We start from the raw sequence: 12579 nt of genomic DNA on the forward strand, positions 1-12579 counted from the left end.
ATGTAATGCCATTTCCCCCGCCAAACGCTGAGTACAGCCATAAGCGCAACACGAAACAACCATGTTTTGCCAACATTCACGTGACTTTAGCCCAGAGATGTTGGAGCCACGAAAATGACGTCAGGGCCAGTCTATTATATTTATTGTCGAAGGTGATCAATACTTCCCATCGAAAACGCTGCAGGGGCATCTTCAGTGTCCCTGCAGAAAGCAGCTGTTATAGTCTCGCAGAAGGGAACACCTGACAGTATCTCATGTCGGCTGCATAGCTTCAGGAGAAATTTCTCACCAGGCCCTCGTACTTGGCGGGAGACAATATTTTCTAAACAGCTTCACGTGCTCATTGTGCACTCAGAACGTGGCATGTGTACTAGAGACACTGCCCACCACATCCGTGCAGAGCTTCATCTGGTTTTCACAGACGTTCCCATTTCTCTGCCAATCGGAACTTGCTTTCCGGAGAGCCCTCGTACATACTTTTCACAAGCATATCTCATTACGTGTCAGTCTACATAGATGACGGCAACGGCCTTGCCGCTGTGGGTACACCGGTTCCCGTGAGATCACCGAAGTGAAGCGCTGTCGGGCGTGGTCGGCACTTGGATGGGTGACCATCCAGGCCGCCATGCGCTGTTGCCATTTTTCGGGGTGCACTCAGCCTCGTGATGCCAATTGAGGAGCTACTCGACCGAATAGTAACGGCTTCCGTCAAGAATACCATCTTAACAACCGGGCCAGCGTTGAGCTGATCACACCCCCTCCTGTCCGCATGATCAATGAGGATGACTTGGCGGTCGGATCGTCCCGATGAGCCACTTGTGACCTGGAGTGCTACACAGATGAGCAAGTACAATATTCCTCCTTTTAGTTTGACATTATATATCATATATTATTTTTGTAAGTGTAGTCAGTACACAAAAGACTTACGTACCAGGAATTAGTGACCTTACATTAGCACTTACGTCATCAAAATTACTTTGAAGGAATTCTTCAGCTGTGTAGTATGCTTAATATTTGATCCAATAGATTCATACTTAGATATTTAAGGCTCAAGTGTAATACAATGATATTACTAACTAAAAATTTGTCCTATACTATCCAAAAACACTGAATGAAAAAAACTGCAACAACAAAAAAATAATGTGGAGAAATTAAATTTCGGGAATAGATTTATCTACGTAACCTACACGTTAAAATTGCTACACCACGAAGATGATGTGCTACAGACGCCAAATTTAACCGACAGGAAGAAGATGCTCTGATATGCAAATGATTTTTCAGACCATTCACACGAGGTTGGCGGCGCTGGCGACACCTACAACGCGCTGACATGAGGAAAGTTTCCAACCGATTTCTCATACACAAACAGCAGTTGACCGGCGTTGCCTGGTGAAACGTTGTTGTGATGCCTCGTGTAAGGAGGAGAAATGCGTACCATCACGTTTCCGACTTCGATAAAGGTCGGATTGTAGCCTACCGCGATTGCGGTTTATCGTATCGCGACATTGGTGCTCGCGTCGGTCCAGATCTGATGACTGTTAGCAGAATATGGAATCGGTGGGTTCAGGAGGGTAATACGAAAACCCGTGCTGGATCCCGACGGCCTCGTATCACTAGCAGTCGAGATGACAGGCATCTTATCCGCATGGCTGTAACGGATCGTGCAGCCACGTCTCGATCCCTGAGTCAACAGATGGGGAGGTTTGCAAGACAACAACCATCTGTACGAACAGTTCGACGATGTTTGCAGCAGCACGGAGTATCAGTTCGGAGACCACGGCTGTGGTTACCCTTGACGCTGCATCACAGACAGGAGCGCCTGCGATGGTGTACTCAACGACGAAGCTGGGTGCACGAATGGCAAAACGTCATTTTTTCGGACGAATCCAGGTTCTGTTTACAGCATCATGATGCTCGCATCCGTGTTTGGCGACATCGCGGTGAACGCACACTGGAAGCGTGTATTCGTCATCGCCATACCGGCATATCACCCGGCGTGATGGTATGGGGTGCCATCGTTTACACGTCTCGGTCACCTCTTGTTCGCACTGACGGCACTTCGAACAGTGGACGTTACATTTCAGATGTGTTACGACCCGTGCAAGGAAAGCATTTCTGAAGAAGAGAAATTTGCTAACATCGAGTATAGATTTAAGTATCAGGAAGTCGCTTCTGAAAGTATTTGTGTGGAGTGTGGCCATGTATGGAAGTGAAACATGGACGATAAATAGTTTGGACAAGAAGAGAATAGGTGCATTCGAAATGTGGTGCTGCAGAAGAATGCTGAAGATTAGATGGGTAGATCACATAACTAATGAGGAGGTATTGAATAGAATTGGGGAGAAGAGGAGTTTGTGGCACAACTTGACAAAAAGAAGGGACCTGTTAGTAGGACATGTTTTGAGGCATCAAGGGATCACAAATTTGGCATTGGAGGGCAGCGTGGAGGGTAAAAATCGTAGAGGGAGACCAAGAGATGAATACACTAAGCAGATTCAGAAGGATGTAGGTTGCAGTAAGTACTGTGAGATGAAGAAGCTTGCATAGGATAGAGTAGCATGGAGAGCTGCATCAAACCAGTCTCAGGACTGAAGACCACAACAACAACAACAACATACGACCCGTGGCTCTACCCTTCATTCGATCTGTGCGAAACCCTACATTTCAGCAGGATAATGCACGGCCGCGTGTTGCAGGTCCTGTACGGGCCTTTCTGGATACAGAAAATGTTCGACTGCTGCCCTGGTCAGCACATTCTCCAGATATCTCACCAATTGAAAACATCTGGTCAAGCCAAGCAACTGGCTCCTCACAATACGTCAGTCACTACTCTTAATGAACTGTGGTATCGTGTTGAAGCTGCATGGGCAGCTGTAGCTGTACACTCCATCCAAGCTCTGTTTGACTCAATGCCCAGGCGTATCAAGGCCATTATTACGGCCAGAGGTGGTTCTTCTGGGTACTGATTTCTCTGGATCAATGCACCCAAATTGCGTGAAAATTTAATCACATGTCAGTTCTAGTATAATATGTTTGTCCAATGAATACCCGTTTATCATCTGCATTTCTTCTTGGTGTAGCAATTTTAATGGCCTGTAGTGTACAACTTTGTTTGTTTTAGTGCGCAAATGTACAGTACGACTCGAGGTAAATTTCTTTGTTCTCTTTGACATATACAGGGTGTTTCAAGAAAAATATACGTATTTCGAATGCATATATTTATTAAGACATATGAATATGAAACTTAACAGACATATTTACGAACCTCTCAAGTTCATATTACAGATGTCCAATGTGTCCTCCATCAACGATACGAACAATATCCAATCGATACCCAAATTGCTCCCATACTCGGGAAAGCATGTGCTACGTCGCTGATGTTGTGGCAATATGGATCGCGTTCTTCAACTCCTCCAGTTTCTGTGGGAGTGGTTCCACATAAACGTCGTCTTTAACGAAACCCCACAGGAAGAAGTCAGAGGTGACTGTGGAGTCCAGCTGAGACACGCTAAGTCGCCAGCTCCTTGACGACCAATCCAACGGTTCGGTAGGGTTTCGTTCAGATATTCACGCGCTTGGCGACTCCAGTGAGGGGGTGCCCCGTCTTGTTGAAAAATGAAGTTGTTTCGTGCAGCCTCGGAAACAACCAGTTTTGTAACATAGCGAGATCCTGCTGACCGTTAACCGTGTTTTCATCAAAGGAGAATCGGCCGTAATCGGAATATCGCACAAAACACATTGACTTTGGGCGAATCTCGTACATGTTCAATGGCTGCATGTGGGTTCTTTAGGCCCCATATTCGAACATTGTGTTTTTTCACGTGACCACTAACATGAAAAGTCGCTTCATCACTGAATCCGATGCGTTGTGCATTGTCAATAGCATCAAGACTATCATCACAAAATGCCACACATTTGCGTTTGTCATCAGGACGCAGAGCTTGTAACAGCTGTAACTTGTACGGCTTCATCACCAACCGACGTCTCAAAACATGCCAAATTGTTTTTGTAGGCAGTTGTATCTCCTGTCTGGCACGACGAAATGATTTTCAAGGACTACGTTGCAAAGCAGTTTGAATTCTTGCGACATTTTTTTCAGGAAGACGAGGTCGGCCAGGACTCCTTCCTTTACATACTGTAACACCCCAAGAAACCCGAAAACCCATATGTCATGATAATTTAAAGAAGGGAACAGTGTTATCCTGACAGGTACGACAACTTTGACCTTAAAGTTTTGATGAACACCAATTTCAATAATCACTGAGTATGTCATGATATAAAGGTAGAAAGAGAGAAAGGTTATTTTAATTAGCTATCAAACATCTCAGTAATAACTGCCAATCAGTACGACGAAAGTTAAGTGCAAAGAAATATGTCGGTCAGAGATAACATTTATTGTGAAAGAGAATTGTAAACGTGGCGAAAAGGAAATTCAATGCGTCTACAATGCTCGATCATGGATAAGTTAGTCGCTTGCTAGCTTGTTTGCTATGAAGTCGTGAGAGAGCATCGTTTGTTATAGTATTACAAACAGAACGCTACGAGATTGTTTCTATTCACAAATAAAGTATTATTGCGTGATAGAGATGCGCGGACTTTATTCTCAGTTATTCTGACTTGAGAACTTGAATTGAAGTGATATTCTGATAGTGTACGACGAGTTAATGAACTCTAATTATTGGAGATATTATTGTTGGACTCAACCTTCATCAAAGTGAACAGTTACACGAAGAATGGACATAGTATCGAAGACTGCAATACCTGATTAGCCTTGAGTAGGAAACATTAATACAACCATACGAAGATAATACAAATACGCCGATTGTAAAAGTTGTCGTAATTGTCACGATCACCGAACTGAAAAGAATCGTACTTGATCTGATCCATCAGTGGGCGTGTGATGATTATAAACTAATTGCTAAGCAGGAACAATGAAATTGTTCGTCAGTAATGGAAATCTCACGTGTTGGCTCCATCATTAATTGAACTGTGTAATAGTTGATAATCAAAATTAATTAACTGTTAACATTCTAATTGAAAGAGTGACTTCGTGAACATTGAGCACTGAAAGGAGTGTTTTGCCGAAATAATATCACGACTCACGAAAGCAAGATAGCATTATAGGTTATCTCTGGATTTGCATCGTGCTGTAGTGAACAATTCTGCCTAGCAATGTGACAACAACTACCGATACTGAACCGCAAATGACTGTTTCCTCGCTTCAGTGGTGTGAAACGACGCCGGTGATGAATGATTCACTCAATAGTGCAATAAATAACTAACCGGGCATAACGAATTATCATAAAACCATCGTTTGTTGTTGTTGTTGTCGTGGTCTTCAGTCCTGAGACTGGTTTGATGCAGCTCTCCATGCTACTCTATCCTGTGCAAGCTTCTTCATCTCCCAGTTCCTACTGCAACCTACATTCTTTTGAATCTGCTTGGTGTATTCATCTCTTGCTCTCCCCCTACGATTTTTACCCTCCACGCTGCCCTCAAATACTAAATTGGTGATTGCTTGATTCCTCAGAACATATCCTACCAACCGATCCCTTCTTCTAGTCAAGTTGTGCCACAAACTTCTCTTCTCCCCAATCCTATTCAATACCTCCTTATTAGTTATGTGATCTACCCATCTAATCTTCAACATTCTTCTGTAGCACCACATTTAGAAAGCTTCTATTCTCTTCTTGTCCAAACTATTTATCGTCCATGTTTCACTTCCATACGTGGCTACACTCCATACAAATATTTTCAGAAACGACTTCCTGACAAATGAATACCCGATGTTAACAAATTTCTCTTCTTCAGAAACGCTTTCCTTGCCAATGCCAGTCTACATTTTATATCCTCTCTACTTCGACCATCATCAGTTATTTTGCTCCCCAAATAGCAAAACTCCTTTACTACTTTAAGTGTCTCATTTCCTAATCTAATTCCCTCAGCATCACCCGACTTAATTCTACTACATTCCATTATCCTCGCTTTGCATTTTTTGATGTTCATCTTATATCCTCCTTTCAAGACACTGTCCATTCCGTTCAACTGCTCTTCCAAGTCCTTTTCTGTCTCTGACAGAATTACAATGTCATCGGCGAACCTCGAAGTTTTTATTTCTTCTCCCTGGATTTTAATACCTACTCCAAATTTTGTTTCCTTCACTGCTTGCTCAATATACAGATTGAATAACATCGGGGAGAGGCTACAACCCTGTCTCACTCCCTTCCGAACCACTGCCTCCCTTTCATGTCCCTCGACTTTTATAACTGTCATCTGGCTTCTGTACAAATTGTAAATAGCCTTTCGCTCCCTGTATTTTACCGCTGCCACCTTCAGAATTTTAAAGAGAGTATTCCAGTCAACATTGTCAAAAGCTTTCTCTAAGTCTAAACCATAACAGACAATTAAAATCAGCAGTTCGCATCGCTGAGAAGACTGTGCGGACTCGCAAACGGACTTTCATACATCACGCGAGGACCGATTTTCTTTAGAGATCTTCAGGTGCCGTTCCACGTTATCCGACGGGGACAACCATCACTGCACGTCTCGTCTCCATTCCACCGACCGAGCTGTAGCAGTAGCGGCTCAACATCGACAGCGACAGCAAAAAGGGGAGAGGGGACGTCACAATACACATACTATATCTAGAAAGTGTCGATACCAGCTGTGAATGGTCCACCCATTCGGAGGATCAATTTGGTACCTCAACCTGAAACGTCTTTGCTCTGTAATCACGGATTGCACTTCGCAAACTCGAAAACACAAAATGATTTCTGCTGCGAAGTAGCCATTTTAAACATATGACGGTTGCAAGCAAAACAGAAGACAACTGACATCTAGCGGCTATTAATGTAAACTAGACTATGTATTCGTTTCCCCAATCGTCGAGTCGCAGCGGGATATAGTTTGGACATAATACTTTGTAATACGTATATTCTCTTTTGAAACGCCCTGTATATTAGGCAATTATTTAGATACACCCTTCCGAGTGTCAGTTTTTCAATTCTTTCAAGTGGTGTTTGCAGGATTTCTCCTTTGAACAACTGTTACCCAAGTCACTTAACGGAAAATTCCAACTAAGGGACTATTGAAAAAAAAATTAAAAAAAACAAATTCAAAAAGGGAAATGCACAACAGAGGTATTACACGTGGTTCTGAAAAAAGTGTGAAGACGCCACCTGTAGCCTGTACTATCTGTTGTGAGATGGACTGCACTTAAGACAGCCTGTATCTGTATACCAAGGGAGAGAAGAGACCAGCCGAGCTCCTTGCAGGATGTGGAGGAGGACCACAGCTAGGCGAGGACAAGTCTCTGAGATTACTGAAGTCAGAGGGATGTGTTCTGTAGCTCACAGTCAGTTTACAGACAGGCGGTCTGTGGAGAAATCAGGATATAGCAGGAAGTTCTCAGAAGTAGAGAGAGTTTGCTACGTCAGAACATTAGGTGACTGAAGGGAAAATGTAGATGAGCTTATTGTGTTTTCAAGATACTTACATAATTCTGAGGAGGCAGATGCTGTGTGCCCGTGTGAACAACACATACCTACAGAGGCAGAGTAACTACACATAACTCGTCATTAGCTGACTTGTCACGCAGACACATTATGGAGGAGGGGGAATCACTTCATATATTACAGTTCAACACAAAGCCTAAAACACTGACCTGAGCTGTTTTTGTTTTAGATAAGAAGGTGGAAGTACGTGCTTGTGAGCAGCTGCTGCAGAATACTCCTGTAGTAATTTTAACAGTCTACAGATCCTACTCAGCAAGTTCCAGCTATTTGTCAGGCATCTAGATTCACTGTTGGGCTATCTTTCAGACAGAAAGAAAAAATTAACTGTTTCTAGAAAATTTGTCCAAATCACTTGAGATGAACGCTGAGATGGTTTCCAAGGCATAGATTAATACTACGATTTTTTTATTTATTTATTATTATTTTTTATTTTTATTTATTTATTTTTTTTGCAGACCCAGCCTATGTTCTACCCTGAGCGATTTTGAACCACAATCTTCCTTCCTACCAATCTTACTTTTTTATGTCGCCGTCCTGAAAAAAATCGATAGAATGAAAGCAAAATCAGAATGGTAAGTAATTTTACAAGTCCCCTGTCTAAGATGCTGTTGTAGGCGCAGGCGCTGACTTTGAAAATTTCTGTGGGTGCTTATCAATGCAGGAACATGGTATGCATTTCAGGGGAGTGTCTACATTTTTAAAATGATAATGTTTTATTTGTAATCACGTATGAGCAGTGCCTATGTCATAAACGGCTGTGCTGTCATAAAGTACACAACTGGCCATTAAAATTGCTACACCACGAAGATGACGTGCTACAGACGCCAAATTTAACCGACAGGAAGAAGATGCTGTGATATGCAAATGATTAGCTTTTCAGAGCATTCACACAAGGTTGGCGCCGGTGGCGACACCTACAACGTGCTGACATGACGAAAGTTTTCAACCGATTTCTCATACACAAACAGCAGTTGACCGGCGTTGCCTGGGGAAACGTTGTTGTGATGGCTCGTCTAAGGAGGAGAAATGCGTACCATCACGTTTCCGACTTTGATAAGGGTCGGATTGTAGCCTATCGCGATTGCAGTTTATTGTATCGGGACTTTGCTGCTCGCATTGGTCGAGATCCAGCTGATAGTCCATGCTGCTGCAAACGTCGTCTAACTGTTCGTGCAGATGGTTGTTGTCTTGCAAACGTCCCCATCTGTTGACTCAGGGATCGAGACGTGGCTGCACGATCCGTTACAGCCATGTGGATAAGATGCCTGTCATCTCGACTGCTAGTGATACGAGGCCGTTGGGATCCAGCACGGCGTTCCGTATTACCCTCCTGAACCCACCGATTCCATATTCTGCTAACAGTCATCGGATCTCGACCAACGCGAGCAGCAAAGTCGCGATACGATAAACCGCAATCGCGATAGGCTACAATCCGACCTTTATCAAAGTCGGAAACGTGTTGGTACGCATTTCTCCTCCTTACACGAGGCATCACAACAACGTTTCCCCAGGCAACGCCGGTCAACTGCTGTTTGTGTATGAGAAATCGGTTGGAAATTTTCCTCATGTCAGCACGTTGTACGTGTCGCCACCGGCGCCAACCTAGTGTGAATGCTCTGAAAAGCTAATCATTTGCATATCACAGCATCTTCTGCCGGTTAAATTGCGCATCTGTAGCACGTAATCTTCGTGGTGTAGCAATTTTAATGGTCAGTAGTGTATTTGTGTGTGTTAGGGGAATTTGAAGCACACTGGGGTGGCAGTGAGAATTTGGATCGAGGAGAGAAATGTGCCAGGGTAATTTGTGCAGTTGTGTGGACCACTGTGCTGTGGTGGTTTATTGGGTACTAGTGGTTCAAATGGACCTGAGCACCATGGGACTTAACATCTATGGTCATCAGTCCCCTAGAACTTAGAACTACTTAAACCGAACTAACCTAAGGACAGCACACAACACCCAGTCATCACGAGGCAGAGAAGGGTACTAGTGCACCTGCCTAGAAAACAGGAGACCCCGGTTAGATTCCTGGCCTTAGTACAAATTTTATTCGGTGTTCCAGTCTATATACATAGAACAATTCTATATGTAACCAGTAAAGTCTCTGAAATTGTGTCATTTCATTTACATTAAAATGAAGGTAAACAGTTCCGATTGCAAGAAACCTTTATTTTTGTTGTTACCGGTTTAGTTAAGTTACTGACCATTTTTAGGCCGCATACCATGATGGTTAATGAGGTGCCAGAGAACGAGCAGTTGACGTTCATGGTGATCGTATGCCTGATCCGTTCACTGCCGCCGCCTACCATCGTGGTATGAGGTCTGATGATGCTCAGTAAATGACCAAAACCTGTTGTTGTTGTGGTCTTCAGTCCTGAGACTGGTTTGATGCAGCTCTCCATGCTACTCTATCCTATGCAAGCTTCTTCATCTCCCAGTACCTACTGCAACCTACATCCTTCTGAATCTGCTTAGTGTATTGATCTCTTGGTCTCCCTCTACGATTTTTACCCTCCACACTGCCCTCCAATACTAAACTGGTGATCCGTCGATGTCTCAGAACGTGTCCTACCAACCGATCCCTTCTTCTAGTCAATTTGTGCCACAAACTTCTCTTCTCCCCAATTCTATTCAATACCTCCTCATTAGTTAAGTGATCTACCCATCTAATCTTCAGCATTCTTCTGTAGCACCACATTTCGAAAGCTTCTATTCTCTTCTTGTCTAAACTATTTATCGTCCATGTTTCACTTCCATACATGGCTACACTCCATACAAATACTTTCAGAAACGACTTCCTGACATTTAAATCTATACTCGATGTTATCAAATTTCTCTTCTTCAGAAATGTTTTCCCTGCCAGTCTACATTTTATATCCTCTCTACTTCGACCATCATCAGTTATTTTGCTCCCCAAATAGCAAAACTCCTTTACTACTTTAAGTGTCTCACTTCCTAATCTAATACCCTCAGCATCTCCGGACTTAATTCGACTACATTCCATTATCCTCGTTTTGCTTTTGTTGATGTTCATCTTATATCCTTCTTTCAAGACGCTATCCATTCCGTTCAACTGCTTTTCCAAGTCCTTTGCTGTCTCTGACAGAATTACAATGTCATCGGCGAACCTCAAGGTTTTTTATTTCTTCTCCATGGATTTTAATACCTACTCCGAATTTTTCTTTTGTTTCCTTTACTGCTTGCTCAATATACAGATTTAATAACATTGGGGATAAGCTACAATCCTGTCTCACTCCCTTCCCAACCACTGCTTCCCTTTCAGGCCCCTCAACTCTTATAACTGCCATTTGGTTTCTATACAAATTGTAAATAACCTTTCGCTCCCTATATTTTACCCCAGCCACCTTCAGAATTTGAAAGAGAGTATTCCAGTCAACATTGTCAAAAGCTTTCTCTAAGTCTACAAATGCTATAAATGTAGGTTTGCCTTTCCTTAATCTAGCTTCTAAGATAAGTCGTAGGGTCAGTACTGCCTCACGTGTTCCAATATTTCTACGGAATCCAAACTGATCTTCCCTGAAGAGGACTTCAACCAGTTTTTCCATTCGTCTGTAAAGAATTCGCGTTACTATTTTGCAGCTGTGACTTATTAAACTGATAGTTCGGTAATTTTCACATCTGTCAACACCTGCTTTCTTTGGGATTGGAATTATCATATTCTTCATGAAGTCTGAGAGAATTTCGCCTGTCTCATACATCTTGTTGACCAGATGGTAGAGTTTTGTCAGGACTGGCTCTCCCAAGGCTGTCAGTAGTTCTATTGGAATGTTGTCTACTCCCGGGGCCTTGTTTCGACTCGGGTCTTTCAGAGCTCTGTCAAACTCTTCACACAGTATCGTATCTCCCATTTCATCCTCATCTACATCCCCTTGCAATTCCATAATATTGTCCTCAAGTACATCACCCTAACCTATAACCTCAAAAAAAGGTTTATTGCGGTCGAGACGGTTTATGCTCATTTTAAAGTACTAATAGAAATCGCTGTTCTCCACGAGAAATGCTCTCAAAAATAAGTAGGCCTATTTCATTTACAAGTGTTTGTGTATGTGTAGTTGCGATGTTAGCTTATCTTCTGCCTCTATCTGTTCCCCACGAGTTTCCTGAATTCAGTTTAAGCCAGAGTCGATACTTTCCTCACCAGACACTTTCTTTCGTCATTCGATTCATCTTTATTTCAAGTATCACACATTTTGCGTACCTCCATTGCTCTCTTGCCTGCTTTTGTTATTACAAAATAAATATTTTCCTCACAAAATAGAATCAGTTCTTTCAGCTTTTGAACACACTAATCATGTCCGAAACAAAAGATGCTGTGTATTCATATCATTAATTCACCTTGATGGACAATGTATCTACAACCTTCAGTGCAGGTGCACATTTCTATTCAACTTCCCGCAGGAATCTAAGATTAGCGAGGATAAGCACGGGGACTGCAGATAGGTGACTCTCGGTGGGTGCAGTAAACACTGTGTATGGGCGGCAATGTGGTTAAGGCAGCTGCCTGGGAGGCAGGAGGTCGTGGGTACAAGTCCTGGTCCAGCACACATTTTCGACCATCGCCACGGATTCCGCATAAAGTCTCGATGAAGCTGATATCATTAATTCTTTACCTTCCGTCTTCTTTCTCCCCCTCCACCTTCAATTTATATAATATTAAATACTCGTAAAATGCATGCAAACAACTAATAAAAACACAATTGTTATAATAGGTACTAGTATAGAAACATATTAGTCGGCACGGTGGAACTACTAAAAGAAAGAAAGCAGTTGAGGCTACAATGAGGGGTAGTACGTATTTACGAATCAGAACAGAAACGGCAAACAGGATAGGATGTGCACAGTGAGTCCTGTACCTACACAGAAGTCACTGTCAGGATGAACAGTGAGTGCGGTTTTACGCTATCTACATCTACATCCATAATCCGCAAGCCACCTGACGATGTGTGGTGGAGGGTACCTTGAGTACCACTATCGGTTCTCCCTTCTATTCCACTCTCGTATTGTTCGTGGAAAGAAGGATTGTCGGTATGCTTCTGTGTGGGCTCC

The 12579-nt window shown here is 42.9% G+C and overlaps 1 pseudogene; it reads left to right on the plus strand.

Moving 5' to 3' along the window:
* The first annotated feature begins 521 nt into the window (after positions 1–521).
* LOC126214080 (5S ribosomal RNA) lies at positions 522–639 on the plus strand (annotated as a pseudogene).
* The last annotated feature ends 11940 nt before the right edge of the window (positions 640–12579 follow it).

Source organism: Schistocerca nitens, chromosome 11 (assembly GCF_023898315.1).
Source record: "Schistocerca nitens isolate TAMUIC-IGC-003100 chromosome 11, iqSchNite1.1, whole genome shotgun sequence".
NCBI lineage: Eukaryota > Metazoa > Arthropoda > Insecta > Orthoptera > Acrididae > Schistocerca > Schistocerca nitens.